At 41.5% G+C, this 20750-nt stretch overlaps 1 gene segment (V, D, J or C); it reads right to left on the bottom strand.

The window, feature by feature from the left end:
* The window catches only part of LOC128584904 (probable non-functional immunoglobulin lambda variable 1-50), a 685263-nt gene that overhangs the window by 268185 nt on the left and 396328 nt on the right, over positions 1 to 20750 (bottom strand).

The raw sequence follows: 20750 nt of genomic DNA, 5'->3' as shown, positions 1-20750 counted from the left end.
CAGCCCCACACTCTCATTTTAACTCCTAACATCGTGGGGGAGGGGGCGCAAGGGTGTCATGCAAATGACCCCCCAAGGGGGACACTGGGTAACGTGGTCAGGTCATAGTTACTGAGTTTTCACCCATCAATGACTCCGTGTTAAAGGGATGGGGGCCAGGAGGACCGTTTCCCAGCTGATTCTCTGTCCCAGGCCCAGGCCTATAGCGCCTTCTAGTGTGCAAGGTGGAAACACCACCGAAGGCTGGACGCCCTGCTGGGGGTCTTTCCCTGTGTGCAGCCCTCTTGCCTTAGGCGGGGAGTGCTCACTTCTCTCAGAAGGTAAAACTCAGTGCCTGTGATTCTCCAGGCAGGAACCTGGATGGAGGAATGTTGGGAAGGAGAGGCCAGAATGAGTCACTGCCTCTCTTCTTTAGTCCAATACATGCACTTCAGCGTCCTTATTGAGTAAAGGAGCTAAGATCTTGGGTTCTCCAGAACCCACCTGATCATGTGTGTCCCTAGCTACGTAGGGAGTTGACTATCCCGGGGCTGGATGCTGAGTTTATACCAGGACCTGGTAGCATTCCACAATTCCTTTTTTTTTTTTTAGAAAGAAGATGAAGCAAGAAATCCACAATTTATTTATTTATTTATTTGTAGAGACAGAGTCTCACTTTGTCACGTAGGGTGCCATGGTGTCACACAGCTCACAGCAACCTCTAATTCCTGGACTTAGGCAATTCCCTTGCCTCAGCCTCTCGAGTAGCTGGGACTACAGGCACCCACCACAACGCCCGGCTATTTTTTTGTTGCAGTTTGGCTGGGGCTGGGTTTGAACCCGCAACCCTCAGTATATGGGGCCAGTGCCCTGCTCACTGAGCCACAGGTGCTGCCTGGAATCCACAATTTATTTATGAAGAATGATTCAGTTCTCTGCTGCTCCAGAAAACTGAAGAAATATCTTGTGGGTTTTCCCTTGGGATTTGCCAAATACTTGGGTGGGGGGTGTATCTCTGTCTGCTGGTAGTGTAGCTCCTGTGTCTGGGCCTATGTAGCATGGCTGCAGAGCTCATGCCTTCTCTGCACCCCCTTTAAGCTAGAACTCCCTCAGTCACCTGATAATTTGGTGGACCCATGTCCCATGGGTGGAATACAGGCTTGCAGAGATGAAGAAGCCTGCTAAGTGTGTTCCTCTCTCTTAAAGGGGGGATTATGAGATGCAACCATTTGTTTTGCTCTGGAGGGAACAGCCTGTCATGTCACAGACTTATGGCTGCTAGAAGCCTCACTGGTACGGTGGCCCCTGGAGACGTCACAGAGTTGTCTCTCATCTACAGCACTTGTTACACCAGGGGCTTTACAGTATTTGCCACCCCTTGACCATCTGGTTTGATAGACATGATTTCTTCATGGTGTTCTATGGAATATCCAGGTATCTTGGGATATGTAGACAATCGTGGAAGAGCTAATGGATCTCTGGGACAAAATCTTAAAAGCATGCCCTAGTCCACTCCATGAGTTTGAATTGCTTTTAACCTGTTTTCCTGATAGGAATGAGAAAGTATGCATTCTCCAGTGGCCATAGAGGCTGTCCCCAGGTTACAAACAGGACGGGGGCTATAGGCTTGTTTTTAAGTTGAATTGGTATGTGAGTTGGAACAGGGGCAGTTACCTATTACCTGTAACAGCCCCTGTTTGTAAGTATGAGTCACACATCCTCACTCAGATGTCTGTAGCACGTGGACTGCCTGTATACAGTGCAACTCTCCTCAGAAAACAATCTCTGACTTGTTTTCCTGTAGAGATTTCATTGGAAAAGGCCTACAAAGAAGGGAGGAAGAGGATGGCAAAGAGGGAGGAATTGATCTGCAACGGAGTTGTAGTGGAGATCTCAGGCTGGCCCACGTGGATTTGGAGAGCTGGGAAGTTTCTCCAGGCTGGTTACACATTGTGGCAGGGTCTCTGTTATACTCTTGCAACGAGCAGTTTTCTTATGTGGCTGCCCCTGGGGAAGGGTGTAATTTGGGGCAGGCCTTTTCACTGAACCCTAAGGGAGTTCTCAGAGAGTTACCAACACCTAACATTCCTGGTAGCTGGAGGAAGGAGAGTCTTGGTCTTGAAGGAAAGAACTTAATGTCATCCTAGCGTATAGGTTCCTGGAGGGAAAGGATAGGCAGGGCTCTTTTCCTCCCAAGTATGTGGAGAGCACAGGGACAGGCAGGCCAAAACATTTTCTCCTCTGGTTTTTCTAGAAGTCTTAAAACTTTTTTTTTTTTTTTTGAGACAGAGTCTCACTATGTAGCCCTCTATAGAGTGCTTTGGTGTTACAGCTCACAGCAACCTCCAACTCTTGGGCTTAAATGATTCTCTTGCTTAGCCTCCCAAGTCGCTGGGACTACAGGCGCCCGCCAGAACGTCTGGGTACTTTGTGGTTGTAAGTCATTGTTTGGCAGGTCCAGGCCAGGTTCAAACCTGTTAGCTCTGATGCATGTGGCTGGCTGGTGCTCTAGCCGCTGAGCTACAGGCACCGAGCCAGAAGTCTTAAAATTTTAACTCTCCCATTTAGGACTATGACCCTTTTGGATTAAGTTTTATGTGTGGTGTGAGATAAGAAGTTAGGTTCATTTTTTTATGTGTATGTACAATTTTTCCCTCATCCTTTGTTGAAAAGATACCCTTTCTCCCATTGTCTTACTTTGGTACTTCTGTTGAAAATCAGTTAACAATTAATGAAAATTGTTTTTATGAAAAAATTCTGTATCATGTTCTTTTGATCTCTATGTCTGTTGTTACACTCGTTCATGGGTTGCTGTGAGCTGTGATGCCACGGCACTCTACCCAGGGGGACAGCTTGAGACTCTGTCTTAAAAAAAAAGAAAAAATAATAAAAGCAAGCAATAAGCTGGGCATAGTGGCTCCCACTGGTAATCCTAGCACTCTGGGAAGCCAAGGCAGGTGAATTGCTTGAGCTCAGGAGTTTGAAACCAGCCTGAGCAAGGAGACCCGTCTCTACTAAAAACAGAAAAATTAGTCCCGCATTGTGGCAGGTACCTGTAGTCCCAGCTACTTGGGAGGCTAAAGCAAGGGAATCGCTTGAGCCCAAGAGTTTGAGGTTGCTGTGAGCTGTGACACAAATAAAGAAAGAAAAGCATGCAGGACCTTGGGTTGCGTTCACATTGCAATCCAACTTCTTAGTTTGTAGCTCAAATCTCATTCAGTTCTTTATTCTTTTTTTTTTTTTTGGCTGGGGCTGGGTTTGAACCCACCAACTCCGGCATATGGGGCCAGGGCCCTACTCCTTTGAGCCACAGGCGCTGCCCCTCATCCAGTTCTTTCGTCTTTATTTAGGCTTTGTGGGGACTGCCTACCTCACGCATGGTTCAGAAACGAGGTAGGCATTTAGGCAGAAATTATACACAAAACTTCAGGTCCCTCTGTGTGGCTCTCTTCCCCATGGGATCCCTTCCTTCCTTTCCAGTATGTGTCGTTTTTCTGAACTCTGTGGCTTTCTTCTTCAAGCCAGATACCCCATACATTTTCTTTAGGAGTTTTTGCCATGCCAATTTATTTATTTGTTTATTTTTTTTTCTTTAAATTAGGGTCTCTCTCTGATTACCAAGGCTAGAGTACAGTGGTTTTATCATAGCTCCCAGCAACCTCAAAATCCTGAGCTCAAGTGATCATTTTGCCTCAGCCTCCCAAGTAGCTGGGACCACAGGTGCACGGCATGGCACTGTCCTGGCTACTTTTATTTTATTTTATTTTTTGTAGAGACAGGATTTCACCATGTTGCCCAGGCTAGTCTTGAACTCCTTGCCTCAAGTGAACCTTCCTTCTCAGCCTCCCAAAGTTCTAGGTGCTGGGGTTGCAGATGTGAGTCACCACATCCAGCCTTAGCCAGATTTTACTGATGCCAGGTTACAAGCCATAAGAATTGGGAAGCTCGGTTCCACCACACCGTTCTTCAAAGTATCACTTCCTACCCAGAATCTTCCCCACATCCTGGTTATTCAGGTAGCTGCTTTCTAATATTTTATCCAGAAGATATAGTTGATTTCTGAGTAAGGTTCTGTCCAAGAGGGGCTTGTACAAACATACCCAAATCAGAGCTACTTTGCCATTGAAAAGTAGACTCTGTAAGCCCAACACAACAGTGATGGTCATACTTCATTTACTAGGACTTTGTCAGATGTCCCCTGATAGGGCCGTGAGGAACGCAGCCACAATTCTGCAAGGTAAAGCAGGTGTTGCCGAGGTTATCTTCCTAAGGAGGAGGAATACTGGAAGAGAGCCAGAGTGCCTTCAACACACAGAGAGAAAGGGAATGAGTTGTTCTCTTTGTTCAGCAGTTCAGTCTTTTTTTTTTGTAGAGACAGAGTCTCACTTTATGGCCCTTGGTAGAGTGCCGTGGCCTCACACAGCTCACAGCAACCTCCAACTCCTGGGCCCAAGCGATTCTCTTGCCTCAGTCTCCCGAGTAGCTGGGACTACAGGCGCCCGTCACAATGCCAGGCTATTTTTTGGTTGCAGTTTGGCCGGGGCCGGGTTTGAACCCGCCACCCTTGGTATATGGGGCCAGCGCCTTACCAACTGAGCCACAGGTGCCGCCCCCAGGGTTTTTCTTTTTTTTTTTTTATTGTTGGGGATTCATTGAGGGTACAATAAGCCAGGTTACACTGATTGCACTTGTTAGGTAAAGTCCCTCTTGTAATCGTGTCTTGCCCCAAAAGGTGTGGCACACACCAAGGCCCCACCCCCTCCATCCTTCCCTCTCTCTGCTCTTCTTTTCACTACCCGTCCCTCCTTTTTCTCTCTCTGCTCTCCCCTTCCCCCACCCCCACTGTGATCTTAATTGTCATTAAATGTCCTCATATCAAAATTGAGTACATAGGATTCATGCTTCTCCATTCTTGTGATGCTTTACTAAGAATAATGTCTTCCACTTCCCTCCAGGTTAATACGAAGGATGTAAAGTCTCCATGTTTTTTTAATAGCTGAATAGTATTCCATGATATACATATAGCACAGCTTGTTAATCCATTCCTGAGTTGGTGGGCATTTAGGCTGTTTCCACATTGTGGCGATTATAAATTGAGCTGCAATAAACAGTCTAATACAAGTGTCCTTATGATAAAAGGATTTTTTTCCTTCTGGGTAGATGCCCAGTAATGGGATTGCAGGATCAAATGGGAGGTCTAACTTGAGTGCTTTGAGGTTTCTCCATACTTCCTTCCAGAAAGGTTGTACTAGTTTGCAGTCCCACCAGCAGTGTAAAAGTGTTCCCTTCTCTCCACGTCCACGCCAGCATCTGCAGTTTTGAGATTTTGTGATGTGGGCCATTCGCGCTGGGGTTAGATGATACCTCAGGGTGATTTTGATTTGCATTTCTCTAATAGATAGGGATGATGAACATTTTTTTCATATATTTGTTAGCCATTCGTCTGTCTTCTTTAGAGAAGGTTCTATTCATGTCTCTTGCCCATTGATATACGGGACTGTTGGCTTTTTTCATGTGGATTAATTTGAGTTCTCTATAGATCCTAGTTATCAAGCTTTTGTCTGATTGAAAATATGCAAATATCCTTTCCCATTGTGTAGGTTGTCTATTTGCTTTGGTTGTCTCCTTAGCTGTACAGAAGCTTTTCAGTTTAATGAAGTCCCATTTATTTATTTTTGTTGTTGTTGCAATTGCCCTGGCAGTCTTCTTTGTGAAGTCTTTCCCCAGGCCAATATCTTCCAGTGTTTTTTCTATGCTTTCTTTGAGGATTTTTATTGTTTCATGCCTTAAATTTAAGTCCTTTATCCATCTTGAATCAATTTTTGTGAGTGGGGAAAGGTATGAGTTCAGTTTCAGTCTTTTACATGTGGATATCCAGTTCTCCCAACACCGTTTATTGAATAGGGAGTCTTTCCCCTAAGGTATGTTCTTGTTTGGTTTATCAAAGATTAGGTGGTTATAAGATGTTAGTTTCATTTTCTGGTTTTCTACTTGATTCCAAGTGTCTATGTCTCTATTTTTGTGCCAGTACCGTGCTGTCTTGACCACTATGGCTTTGTAGTACAGCCTAAAATCTGGTATGGTGATGCCCCCAGATTTATTTTTATTACTAAGAACTGTCTTAGCTATACAGGTTTTTTTCTGGTTCCATACAAAATGCAGAATCATTTTTTTCCAAATCTTTTTTTTTTTTTTTTTTTTTTGGCCGGGGCTGTGTTTGAACCCGCCACCTTTGGCATATGGGACCCGCGCTCTACCCCTTTGAGCCATAGGTGCCGACCCATATTTTCCAAATCTTGAAAGTATGATGTTGGTATTTTAATAGGAATGGCATTGAATAGGTAGATTGCTTTGGGAAGTATAGACATTTTAACAATGTTGATTATTCCTATCCATGAGCATGGTATGTTCTTCCATTTGTTAATATCCTTTGCTATTTCCTTTCTCAGGATTTCCTAATTTTCTTTATAGAGGTCCTTCACTTCCTCCGTTAGGTATATTCCTAAGTATTTCATTTTCTTTGAAACTATGGTGAAGGGAGTTGTGTCCTTAATTAGCTTCTCATCTTGACTGTTATTGGTGTATACAAAGGCTACTGACTTGTGGACATTGATTTTATATCTTGAAACATTACCGTATTTTTTGATGACTTCTAGGAGTCTTGTGGTTGAGTCTGTGGGATTCTGTAAGTATAAGATCATGTCGTCAGCAAAGAGGGAGAGTTTGACCTCCTCTGCTCCCATTTGGATTCCCTTTATTTCCTTGTCTTGCCTAATTGTATTGGCTAGAACTTCCAGCACTACATTGAATAGTAAAGGTGACAGAGGACAACCTTGTGTGGTTCCAGTTTTAAGAGGAAAAGCTTTCAGTTATACTTCGTTCAGTAAAATATTAGCTGTGGGTTTGTCATAGATAGCTTCAATCAGTTTTAGAAATGGCCCACCTATGCCTATATTCTTCAGTGTTCTAATTAGAAAAGGATTCTGGATTTTATCAAATGCTTTTTCTGCATCTATTGAGAGGATCATGTGGTCTTTATTTTTTCCTCTGTTAATATGGTGGATAACGTTTATGGACTTGCATATGTTAAACCAGCCTTGCATCCCTGGGATGAAACCTACTTGATCATGATGTATGACTTTTTTGATGATCAGCTGTAATCTATTGGCTAGGATTTTATTGAGATATTTGCATCTATATTCATGAGTGAGATTGGTCTGAAATTCTCCTTTTTGGTTGGGTCTTTTCCTGGTTTTGGTATCAGGGAGATGTTTGCTTCATAGAACGTGTTGGGGAAGATTCCTTCCTCCTCAATTTTTTGGAATAATTTCTGCAGTACAGGAATAAGCTCTTCCTTGAAGGTTTGATAGAATTCTGGAGTGAAGCCATCTGGACCAGGGCATTTTTTGGTTGGAAGCTTTTTTATTGTTTCTTTAATCTCAGTGCTTGAAATTGGTCTGTTCAGGAGCTCTATTTCTTCCTGGCTAAGTCTAGGGAGAGGGTGTGATTCCAAATATTGATCCATTTCCTTCACATTGTCAAATTTCTGGGCATAGAGTTTCTGGTAGTATTCAGAGATGATCTTTGTATCTCTGTGGGATCAGTTGTTATTTCTCCTTTATCATTTCTGTTAATTCTCCTTTATCATTTCTGATTACTAGAGATTTTACTTTTCTATTTCTCGTTAGTCTGGCCAATGGTTTATGTATTTTATTTATTTTTGCAAAAAACCAACTCCTTGTTTCATTAATTTTCTGAATGATTCTTTTGTTTTCAATTTTATTGATCTCTGATTTGATTTGGATATTTCTTTTCTTCTACTGGGTTTAGACTTAGATTGTTCTTCTTTTTTCAATTCCATAAGATGGCTTGTGAGTTTGTTGATACGCTCTCTTTTTGTTTTTTGAATGTAGGCATTTACAGGGATAAAATTTCCTCTCAAAACTGCTTTTGAAGTATCCCTCAGGTTTTGGTAGCTTGTGTCTTCATTGTTGTTATGCTCAAGGAAGTTAATGATTTCCTGTTTTATTTCTTCCTGCACTCATCTGTTATTCAACAGAAGTTTTCTAATTTCCATGCCTTTGTGTGGGGTTGAACATTTTTGTTAGAGTTGAGTTCCACCTTTAGTGCCTTATGGTCTGAGAAGATACAGGGTAAAATTCCAATTTTTTTTAATTCTGTTGATGTTTGTTTTGTGTCCCAGGATATGATCAATTTTGGAGAATGTTCCATGGAGTGATGAGAAGAATGTATATTCTTTATTTTGGGGATGGAGTATTCTATATGCGTCTATCGAGCACAGTTGTTCTGGAGTCTCATTTAAATCTCTTATATCTTTGTTTAATTTCTTTTTAGAGGATCTGTCCAGCTCTGTAAGAGGAGTGTTAAAGTCCCCTGTTATTATGGTATTATCGGATATCATATTGCTCAGACTCAGTAAGATCTGTTTCAAGAATCTGGGAGCATTTAAATTGGGTGGATAAATATTTAGAATTGGAATGTCTTCTTGTTGTATTTTTCCCTTGACCAATATAAAGTGACCATCTTTGTCTTTTTGACTTTAGTTGCTTTAAATCCACATGTATCTGAAAATAAGATTGCAACTCCTCTTTTCTTCTGAATTCTATTTGCCTGAAAAACTGTCTTCCAACACTTGACTCAGAGTTTTAATTTGTCTTTTGAAGGCAGGTGTGTTTCTTGCAGATAGCAAATGGATGGCTTGTGTTTTTTTTTTTTTTTTTTGTAGAGACAGAGTTTCACTTTATGGCCCTTGGTAGAGTGCCATGGCATCATACAGCTCACAGCAACCTCCAACTCCTGGGCTCAAGCAATTCTCTTGCCTCAGCCTCCCGAGTAGCTGGGACTACAGGTGCCTGCCACAACACCAGGCTATTTTTTGGTTGCAGTTCAGCCAGGGCCGGGTTTGAACCCGCCACCCTCAGTATATGGAGCCGGCGCCTTGCCAACTGAGCCACAGGCGCTGCCTGGCTTTTTTCTTTTTAATCCAGTCAGCCAATCTATGTCTCTTCAGTGGGGAATTCAAGCCATTAACATTTATTGAGATAATTGATAAGTGTGGTAGTATTCTATTCATCTTATTTTGTGAGAGTCCATTGCTTAGTTTTATCTTTTGCATCGGTATGGAAGTTAGGTTCTGTCCTTTAATTTCTGAATTCTTACTTTGCTGCTAATCCATTGTGATGATCAGTGTGTAGAACAGGTTGATGTATTTCCTGTAGAGCTGGTCTTGTTGTGGCAAATTTCCTTAATGATCGTATATCCGTAAATGATTTGATTTCTCCATCAATTTTAAAGCTTATCTTAGCAGGGTATAGAATTCTGGGCTGGAAATTGTTCTGTTTAAGAAGATTAAAGGTAGATGACCATTGTCTTCTTGCTTGGAAAGTTTCATTAGAGAAGTCTATAGTCACTTGGGTGGATTTGCCCCTGTAGGTCAACTGGGGCTTACTCCTGGCAGCTTGCAGAATCTTTTCTTTTGTCTTGACTTTGGACAGGTTCATCAGAATGGGTCTTGGAGAAGCACAGTTAGAGTTGAGGCGACCTGGGGTCCGATATCCCTCTGAAAGCAGTGTATCAGAATCTTTGGTGATATTTGGGAAATTTTCATTTATAATATTCTCTAGTATGGCTTCCATTCTTCTGTGGCATTCTTCTTCCCCTTCTGGGATTCCTATAACTTGTATGTTGGAACACTTCATAAAGCCCCATAATTCTGACAGTGAGTGTTCTGCTTTCTCTCTCTTCTTTTCTGCCTCTTTAGCTATCTGAGTTATTTCAAGAACTTTGTCCTCTACCTCTGAAATTCTTTCTTCTCCATGGTCTAACCTGCTGCTGATACTTTCCATTGCATCTTTAAGTTCCCTAATTGGCTGCTTCAGTTTCTTCAGCTCCACTATATCCTTTCTATATTCTTCATAACATTCATCTCTTACTGATTCTGTTTTTGGATTTCCTTTTGGTTATTTTCCACTTTATTAGCAGTTTCCTTCATTGTTTCCATAATTTCTTTCATTGTTTTCATCATGTGTATTCTAAATTCCCTTTCTGTCATTGCTAACATTTCTTTATAGTTGGAATCCTCTGCAGTAACTACCTCATGGTCCCTTGGCAGGGTTACTCTGGACTGGTTCTTCATGTTGCCAGGAGTTTTCTGCTAATTCGTTCTCATGAGTGATTTCTTTTATCTGTTTCCTTGACCTAATTTTCCTTTCACTTCCTCTTGCTCTTTAAGTTCCTGTGCCTGTGGACATTTCCCGGCCTCCCTGTTGTCCCAGCATCCACCTTATGGATTTTTTTAGTACTTGCAGGTGACAGCGCTACTGAGCACGTGGCACATACACCCAGAGTTACCATAATGAGGAGAAAGGAGCAATGAATTTGGTTTGACCTTGGTGGGCAGATGCACCCTTTTTTTTTTTTTTTTTGAGACAGTCTCAAGCTGTCACCCTGGATAGAGTGCTGTGACATCACAGCTCACAGCAACCTCCAACTCTTGGGCTTAAGCAACTCACTTGTCTCAACCTCCCAAGTAGCTGGGACTACAGGTGCCTGCCACAATGCCCAGCTATTTGTTGTTGTTGTTGTTGCTGTTGTCATTATTGTTTAGCAGGTCCAGGCTGGTTCGAACCCTCCTGCCTCAGTGTATGTGGCCAGTGCCCTAACTGCTGAGCTAGAGGCACAGAGCTGCCCTGTACTTTTTTTTTTTTCTTTTGCAGTTTTTGGCCAGGGCTGTGTTTGAAACTGCAACCTCTGGTATATGGGGCTGGTGCCCTACTCCTTTGAACCACAGGCACCACCCTGCCCTGTGCTTTTTAAACAGGCATTCCTCTTTCCTCCTTCCTGCCGGCACCTGACAGCCACTTATTTGGTTTTGTGTGTGTTGCGTGACCCGAGACGCGAATGAACAGCAGCTTTGCCATGGGTGTAAACTCGCTCCTGTAATTATTAAGTTAAGAAACAGACTACACGAGATGAGATGGCATGTGGTGAAGATCTTTATTTAGGGGTTTGATTTTATACCTTTCTAGTCATGTACACATTTAATCTATTATCTGTTATTTTTACCATTACCTCAATTTACCTATCTGAAATCAACTAAAAAGGAAATATCCTGGTACCACATCAACATAATCACTTTTGCAGTAAACATCTTCTTCTAAACACTGACTAATCTCTGGGCAGGTGTGTAAACAAAATCATAAAGAAGAAAGTAGTCACAGGGGAACAGAGTTAATGGAAAAATATCTTCACGCTTTCACTCAGTTTACTCAGTCTGAAGTAATGACTGTGTCTTCTCCTCATGGCAGAGCACCTATAGACCTCTGACTATATGTTGTTAACATAAGTCAACCCTCTGGCCCGTATCTCTGAGGAAGGTCCGCATTCCCTTTGCTCTCAGGCTTCACAGGGTGTACAGCTTCAGAGAAATGGCTTAAGGAATTTATAACTCCAAGGAAGCCAACTCTGCATGTAGCCCAGGGGGGTCCAGGTCCCTTAAGCCTCTGGAAGAAAAGCAAGTCATTTTAAACTCACACTTAATTCACTTTGGGTGTTTGATGTAGGATATGTTTATTTCTAAATATTATCCTACAGTGTGTATGGAGTCACCTGCTCTAGATACTTAATACAAATGAAACCATATAAGATGTGGCTTTTGTGTCTGGCTTCTTACACTTCGCAGAATGTTTCCAAGGCTTATGCATCTCGTAGCTCGTATCTGTGCTTCATTCTGGTTAACATTGGAATAGTGTTCTATCTTATGGATATACTATATTCCTCATTTATCTACTTATCAGTTTACAGACTTTTGGTGACTTTTTGGCTAATGTCAATATTGCTGCTAGGAACATTTGGGTACAAGTTTTTGTTTGAATACATGTTTTCACTGCTTTTGCTTATACACTTAGGCATGCAATTGCTGGGTCATATAGTACCTCTGTTTTTAATTATTTTCTGCCATATTGTTTTTGTTTTCTCTCTCTCTCTTTTGTTTTTTGGAGACAGAGTCTCATTATATTGCCCTCAGTAGAGTGCTGTGGTGTCATAGCTCACAGCATCCTAAAACTCTTGGTCTTGAGTGATCCTCTTCTTTCAGCCTCTAGAGTAGCTGAGAACACAGGCCCCTGTCACATTGCTTAGAAAGTTTTTTCTTTCTTTTTTTTTGGTAGAGATGGAAGGTCTCACTCTTGGTCTGGCTGGTCTAAGCTCAGGCAATCCACCCGCGTTGGCCTCCCAGAGTGCTGGGGTTAGAGGCAGGAGCCACCTCGCCGGCCTATTTGCATTTCGTGCAATGAATAATGATGCTGAGCATCCTTTCACGTGTTCATTGTCCACTTGTCCATCTCTTTTTCTTTCCCTCTGACTTCTTTTTTTTTTAATTATTATTTTTTTTATTGTTAAATCATAGCTATGCAATTAAGGGGCACAATGTGCTCATTTCATATACAGTCTGAAATAACCTCATCAAACTGTTGAACGTAGCCTTCATGGCATTTTCTTAGTTGTTGTACGTAGACATTTGTATTCTGCATTTAGTAAGTTTGCCTGTACCCATTCTAAGATGCACCATTGGTGTGGCCCCATCCATTACTCTCCCTCCACCCTAACCTCCCCCATCCCTGCCCCTCCCTTGGCCCTTTCCCCATATTCTTGTGTTATAGTTGGGTTATAGCCTTCATGTGAAAGCTATAAATTATCTTCATAGTAGGGCTGAGTACATTTGATACTTTTTCTTCCATTCCTGAGATACTTTGCTAAGAAGAATATGTTCCAGCTCCATCCATGTAAACATGAAAGAGGTAAAGTCTCCATCTTTCTTTAAGGCTGCATAGTATTACATGGTATATATATACCACAATCTGCTAGTCCACTCGTGGGTCGATGGGCACTTGGGCTTCTTCCATGACTTAGCAATTATGAATTGGGCTGCAATAAACATTCTGGTACAGATGTCTTTGTTATATTGTGATTTTTGGTCTTCTGGGTATATACCTAGTAAAGGAATTATGGGATTGAATGGCAGGTCTATTTTTACATCACTAAGTATTCTCCAAACATCCTTCCAAAAGGAACGTAGTAGTGTACATTCCCACCAGTAGTGTAGAAGTGTGCCCTTTTTTCCACATCCACTCTAAAATCTCTGGTTTTGGGATTTTGTTATGTGGGCTACTATTACTGAGGTTAGGTGATATCTCAAAGTAGTTTTGATTTGCATTTCTCTGATGATTAAGGATGATGAGCTTTTTTTCATGTGTTTGTAGATTGTGTGTCTGCCTTCTATGTAGAAGTTTCTCTTCAAGGCCTTTGCCCACCCTGAGATGGGATCACTTGTTCTTTTCTTGCTAATATGTTTGAGCTCTCTGTGGATTCTGGTTATTAAACCTTTATCGGAGGTATAATCTGCAAATATTTTCTCCCATTCTGAGGGCTGTCTGCTTGCTTTACTTACTATGTTCTTGACTGTGTAGAAGCCTTTTAGTTTAATCATGTCCCAGTAATATATTTTTGATACTGCTTCAGTTGCCTGGGGAGTCCTGTTCATAAAATATTCACCCAGGTCGCTTGCTTCAAGAGTTTTCCCTGCACTTTCTTCAAGTATTTTTGTAGTTTCATGTCTTAAGTTTAAATCTTTTATCTAGTAAGAGTCTATTATTAGTTAATGGTGAAAGGTGTGGGTCCAGTTTCAGTCTTTTACAGATCGCCAGCCAGTTTACCCAGCACCATTTGTTAAATAGAAAATCTTTTCCCCACTGAATGTTTTTAATTGGCTTGTCAAAGATCACATAAAGGTAACTAGCTGGATTCACCTCTTGGTTCTCTGTTGTGTTCCAGACATCTACTTCTCTGTTTTTGTGCCAGTACCATGCTGTTTTGATCACTATCGATTTATAGTACAGTCTCAGGTCTGGTAGCATGATTCCTCCTGCTTGTTTTTATTGCTGAGTAATGTTTTGGCTATTCGATGTTTTTTCTGATTCCATATAAAATGAAGTATTATTTTTTCAACATCTTTAAAGTATGACAATGGAGCTTTAATAGGAATTGCATTAAAATTATATATAGCTTTGGGTAGTATGGACATTTTAACAATGTTGATTCTTCCCAGCCATGAGCATGGTATGTTTTGCATTTGTTAACATCTTCGGCTATTTCTTTTCTTAAAGTTTCATAGTTCTGTTTGTAGAGATCTTACACATCCTTTGTTAGGTATACTCCCAAATATTTCATCTTCTTTGGCACTACTGTGAAAGGAATAGAGTCACTGACTGTTTTTTTGCTTGGTTATTGTTGGTATGTATAAAGGCTACAGATGTATGGGTGTGGATTTTGTAGCCTGAGATGTTGCTGTATTTCTTGATCACTTCTAAACGTTTTGTAGTAGAATCCCTAGTGTTTTCCAGATATACGAGCATATCATCTGTGGAGAGTGAAAGTTTGATCTCTTCTGACCCTATTGCCTTTTCTTCCCTATTTGCAATAGCTAAAACTTCCATTACAATGTTAAAGAGCAATGGAGACAATGGGCAACCTTGCCTGGTTCCTGATCTATGTGGAAATGATTTTAATTTAACTTCATTCAATACGATATTGGCTGTGGGTTTGCTGTAGATGGCCTCTATTAATTTAAGAAATGTCCCTTCTATACCGATTTTCTTATGTGTTCTGATCATGAAGTGATGCTGGATATTATCAAAAGCTTTTTCTGCATCAATTGAGAGAATCATATGGTCTTTCTGTTTTAGTTTGTTTATGTGCTGAATTACATTTTTAGATTTATGTATGTTGAACCAGCCTTGAGACACTGGGATAAATCCCACTTGGTCATGATATATAATTTTTTTGATGTGTTGTTGGATTCTGTTTGTTAGGATCTTATTGAGTATTTTTGCATCAATATTCGTTAGTGATATTGGTCTATAATTTTCTTTTCTTTTAGGTCCATCCCTGGCTTAGGGATCAAGGTGATGTTTGCTTTGTAGAATGTGTTGGGTAGTATTCCTTCTTTTTCTATATTTTGGAAGAGGTTTAGTAATATAGGTACTAGTTCCTCTTTAAAGTTTTGGTAGAATTCTGACCTAAAGCCATCTGGCCCTGGGCTTTTCTTTTTTTTTTTTTTTTTTTTGTAGAGACAGAGTCTCACTGTACCGCCCTCGGGTAGAGTGCCATGGCGTCACACAGCTCACAGCAACCTCCAGCTCCTGGGCTTACGCGATTCTCTTGCCTCAGCCTCCCGAGCAGCGGGGACTACAGGCGCCCGCCACAACGCCCGGCTATTTTTTGTTGCAGTTTGGCCGGGGCTGGGTTTGAACCCACCACCCTCGGCATATGGGGCCGGCGCCCTACTCACTGAGCCACAGGCGCCGCCCTGGGCTTTTCTTTTTAGGGAGATTTTGTATAGTTTATGCTATTTCAGAACTTGATATAGGCCTGTTCAACATTTCCACTTCGTTCTGGCTAAGTCTTGGTAGGAGGCGTACTTCCAGGTATTGGTCAATTTCTTTCAGATTTTCGTATTTCTGAGAGTAGAGTTCTTTGTAATATTTGTTAAGTATTTTTTGAATTTCTGATGGGTCTGTTGTTGTTTTATCTTTACCATTTCTTTTTTTTTTTTTTTTTTTTGTAGAGACAGAGTCTCACTTTATGGCCCTCTGTAGAGTGCCGTGGCCTCACACAGCTCACAGCAACCACCAACTCCTGGGCTTAAGCAATTCTCTTGCCTCAGCCTCCCGAGCAGCTGGGACTACAGGCGCCCGCCACAACGCCCAGCTATTTTTTGGTTGCAGTTTGGCCGGGGCCGGGTTTGAACCCACCACCCTCGGTATATGGGGCCGGCGCCTTACCGACTGAGCCACAGGCACCGCCCTATCTTTACCATTTCTGATTGATGAAATTAGAGGTTTTACTCTTTTTTTCCTGGTTAGGTTGGCCAAAGGTTTATCTATTTTATTGATCTTTTCAAAAAACCAACTTTTGCATTTATTGACCTATTGTATAATTCTTTTGTTTTCAATTTCATTTAATTCTGCTCTGATTTTAGTTATTTATTTTCTTCTGCTGGGTTTGGGGTTAGAATGTTCTTCCTTCTCCAGTTGATTGAGATGTCCCATTAAGTTATTAACTTACTCTCTTTCCGTTTTCTTGAGGAAGGCTTGCAGTGCTATAAATTTCCCTCTTAGGATTGCCTTTGCAGTATCCCAGAGGTTCTGATAATTTTTGTCTTCATCGTTGTTTGTTCCAAAATTTGGTGATTTCCTTCTTAATCTTGTCTATAACCCATCTATCCTTCAGCATAAGGTTATTTAGCTTCCATGTTGTTGTATAGGTATGCGGATTCCTGTTGTTATTGAGTTCAACTTTTATTCCATGATGGTCTGAGCGGATGCAAGGAATAATTTCTATTTTTTTAAATTTTCTGAGGTTAGATTTGCAGCCTAGGATGTGGTCAATTTTGGAGTATGTTCCTTGGGCTGATGACAAAAATGTGTATTCAGTTTTGTTGGGATGAAATGTTCTGTAGATGTCTTTTATGTCCAGATGTTGAATGGTTAAATTTAACTCTAAAATTTCCTTGTTTAGCTTCTTTTTTGGAGGATCTATCCAGCACTGCTAGAGGGGTGTTAAAATCTCTAACTACTATGGAACTGGAGGTAATCAAGTTGCTCATGTCTGTTAGAGTTTCTCTTATAAATTGAGGTACATTCTGGTTGGGTGCATATATGTTAATAATTGAAATCTCATCACATTGAGTATTACCTTTAACAAATATGAAGTGTCCATCTTATCCTTCCTTATTTTGGTTGGTTTAAAGACTACTGCATCTGCGAATAGGATTGCAACACCTGCTTTTTTCTGCTTTCCATTTTCCTGGAGTATAGATGACCATCCCTTCACCTTGAGTCTATATTGGCCTTTTAATGTAAGAGGAGATTCTTTTATGCAGCAGATATCGGGCTTGAGTTTTTGTATCCAGTCAGCCAACCTGTGCCTCTTTAGAGGACAATTTAAACCATCCACATTAATTGACAATATTGATAAGCCTTTCAAGGATCCGGTGGACATTTTTAATCCTTTTGCGACTGTGGAAGTTGGAATTTGATGAAAATTTTCTGGGTGGGTTTACTTTTGTGGGGGAGGATTTCGCTGGTCTTTATGGAGGGTATGTCTGAGAATATCCTGGAGAGCTGGTTTAGTTTTGGCAAATTTCTTCAACATGTGAATGTCATTAAAGTATTTAATTTCTCCGTCATAAATGAAACTCAGTTTAGCTGGGTACAGGATCCTGGGTTGAAAGTTATTTTGTTTTAGGAGATTAAAATTCGATGACCATCCTCTTGTAGCTTGAAAGGTTTCAGCAGAGAGATCTGCAGTTATTCTAATATTCTTGCCTTTGTATGTTAAGATTTTTTTTCGTCTGGCAGCTTTCAGAATTTTCTCCTTCATATTAACTTTAGTGAAATTGATTATGATGTGTCTGGGGGATGTCTTATTCGGGTTGAGTCGTGCTGGAGTTCTGAAACTGTCTGCTATCTGAATTTCAGAATCTCTTGGCATGTCTGGAAAGTTCTCTTTCATAATCTCATGGAGAAGAGACTCTGTGCCTTGTGAAGCCACTTCGTCACTTTTGGGGATCCATATAAGATGAATATGGTTTTCTTTGAATTATCCCAGAGCTCTCTGAGAGAGTGATCTGTTTTTACCCTCCATTTCTCTTTCTCTCTGAGCATTTGCGATTGTTCAAAAGCTTTGTCTTCAATGTCAGAAATCCTTTCTTCTGTTTGCTCCACTCTGTTACTGAGGGATTCTACCGTGTTTCTCAGATTTTCGAGGGCTGCAACTTCTTGTCTCAATGTGTCAAAATCTTTGGTCATTTGGTCTTTGAATTCGTTGAATTCTTGAGACATCTTTTGGGTTACTGCTTGGAATTCTAATTCCATCTTATTTGCTATCCAGATTCTGAATTCGATTTCTGACATCTCATCTATTTGTTTGTGCATGGGATCTTGTGCTGTGTCTGCCCCATTGATCCTTGGGAGAGTTGATCTACTCTGATTATTCATATTGCCAGAGTTTTTCCCTTGATTTTGCCTCATGATTGTTTTTCACCATTGCCTCTGGCCATCCTTAGAGTTGGGGAGGTGTCTCTCCAGGATTATACCCTAACACAATCACTCTGTTGTTGCTGGATCTTTGTAGGGAGTGACCCTGTGTAGCTCCTCTGGGGCTTCCCCAGCCAGGGAGTTCTGGTTGTGGGAGCAGCTCCACAGTGTGACATACCCGGATCCAGCAACAGGGCGGGAGGTGGTACACACTGTTCTGAGAGTGCCTGGTGCCCAGTGACTTTGGTTCAGAGAGCCCAAGGCTCCAGCAGTCTCTGGCCAGGAGAAGGGCTCTGCACAGAGGCAGGGAGGGCTCCAGAGGACATGGTTACCTGAGTCACTGACCAGATGTGTGGGCTGGTGTGGAGGCAGGGAGGCTACAGGTAGGAGGACGTGGGATTACATGGCTCCCGGAGTTCCTGGTCAGGATGTGCGGAGACCCAGTGGGCGCAGCTCTTACCTGGGTCCAGGCAGGGATGGATCACGGTTCCCGGCGTGGCTTTTATGGAGTTCCGGGCTGGGGCAAATCTTAGATCACAGTGCAGCTCTTACAGAGGTCCGGGTGGGCACCACTTTTCTCTGACTTCTTGTAAGAATCTTTTCCCGAGATCAACTGGTACATCAAGTGCAGTCAGGTGGCATTGGGTGCATGGGCTCTGCAGGAATTGTGCTCTTCAAGGGAGATGGGGATGCTCAAGCCTTCCCCACAGGGTCGTGAAGTGGCAGAGTGCTCGTCACATACATTCTGTTCACCATCCCAGCCTTCTTTCTTGCTGTTGGATTCCAGGCAGGTTGAGTAGCCTCACTGAGCCTTGATGTCTTCATCTACAGTTGGGGATGATAATCCTTAACTCAGCTTAGGGTTATGGGAGCTTTAGAGACAACTGGCACAATGGCTGGCACCTCCTAAAAACTGTGGCTATTATGATTACTTTTGTTTTCTTCAAAGTAAGGAATGTGAGGAAATAGTAAGTCTCTCAGGTGTCACTTTGATTCTGTGGTTCTGCAAGAATCCATTCAAGTGAGCATGCGGCAGCCTCGTTTCCTCTTCACTCTCCAGGAATGTCAAATGCACCAGCTTCCAATCCCTCTGTGGGGCGGGCTCTGGAGCAGCTCGGAATCCTAGGCTGTGGAGGATTCCTTCCAGTGTAAACTCAGGACTCTCCTCCCAGTCCAGTTGCTGCTTCCCAAGGACTCGCCGAACACACCTTGAACGCCTCATCAGAGCGCAGCCCAGAACTGCAGCTCCGCGGTTCGGGCCCAGGTCGGGGGTCGTGTGTCTCCAGTCCTACTTGTGTGTCTCTTTTGGAAAAATACCCATTCAACTACTTTGACCATTTTTTGTTGTGTTGTTTATTTATTTTTTTTTTTTTTGTAGACACAGAGTCTCACTTTACCGCCCTTGGTAGAGTGTTGTGATGTCACAGGACTGACAGCAACCTCTAGCTCTTGGGCTTCCGCGATCCTCCTGCCTCAGCCTCCCGAGCAGCTGGGACCACAGGCGCCCACCACAACGCCCAGCTGTTTATTGGTTGCAGTTCGGCCAGGGCTGGGTTTGAACCCGCCACCCTCGGTATATGGGACCGGCGCCCTACTCACTGAGCCACAAGTGCTACCCAGTGTGTTGTTTATTGTTTTGTTGTTGAGTTGTAAGAGTTTTTTTTATATGTGTATGTATATTTCATATATATAAATACACACACACATATATATGTATATTTTGGGTACTAGACCATTATAAGTTATGTGATTTGCAAATATTTTAACCCATTTGGTGGGTATCTTATCACCTTTCCATGGTGTCCTTTGATATACAAATGTGCTTTATTTTGATGAAGTCCAGTTTTATCTGTTTTTAGTTTTATTGTTGCACAGGCACTTGGTGTAATATATAAAAAGCCATTGTCAAATCCAAGGTAAATATACATATACTGTATGCTTTCATACAAAAGATGTGTATTTTTAGCTCTTATATTCAGGTCTTTCATACATTTGAAGTTAATTTTTATATGTGGTATAAGGTAAGTGTCCAGTTTCATTTTTTTGCATATGAAATGTGGTTATCCCAGCACTATTACATGCTCTGGGGACTCTTATAGATATTCAGTTAACATGACATACGTGGGTTTATTTCTGGACTCTCAATTTTATTCCATTTTTCTATATTTTTACCTTCTGCCAGTGCTACACTATTTTGATTATGTCACTTTGTAATAAGTTTTGAAATCAGGAAGTGTGAGTCCTCTAATTTATGTATTTATTTATTTTCCCAAGATTGTTTTGGCTGTTCAGGATCCCTTGAAATTCCATGTGAACTTGAAAACTAGACTTTGCTGATTTTGCACAAAAGGTCCCTGGGATTTTGGTAGACATTGTGTTGAATCTATAGATCACTTTTTGTAGCACTGAGATCTTAACAATACTATGTTTTCCAATCCATGAACAAGAGATGCTTTTCTATTTCTTTATGTTTTCTTTAATTAGTTTCATCAAAGGTTAACAGTTTTTAGTGTACAATGTACAACTTTCTAAGTTAAATTTGTTCCTAAGTATTTTATTCTTTCTTTTGCTTCATAAATGAAATTGTTTCCTTATTTTTATTTATATATTTAGTTTTTAGTCAGAGTCTCATTCTGTTGCCCTCTGTAGAGTGCT

The sequence above is a fragment of the Nycticebus coucang genome, chromosome 4 (assembly GCF_027406575.1).
Source record: "Nycticebus coucang isolate mNycCou1 chromosome 4, mNycCou1.pri, whole genome shotgun sequence".
Lineage (NCBI taxonomy): Eukaryota > Metazoa > Chordata > Mammalia > Primates > Lorisidae > Nycticebus > Nycticebus coucang.
Note: the sequence above shows the minus strand (reverse complement) of the source record. Positions and strands in the feature narration are given on the sequence as shown.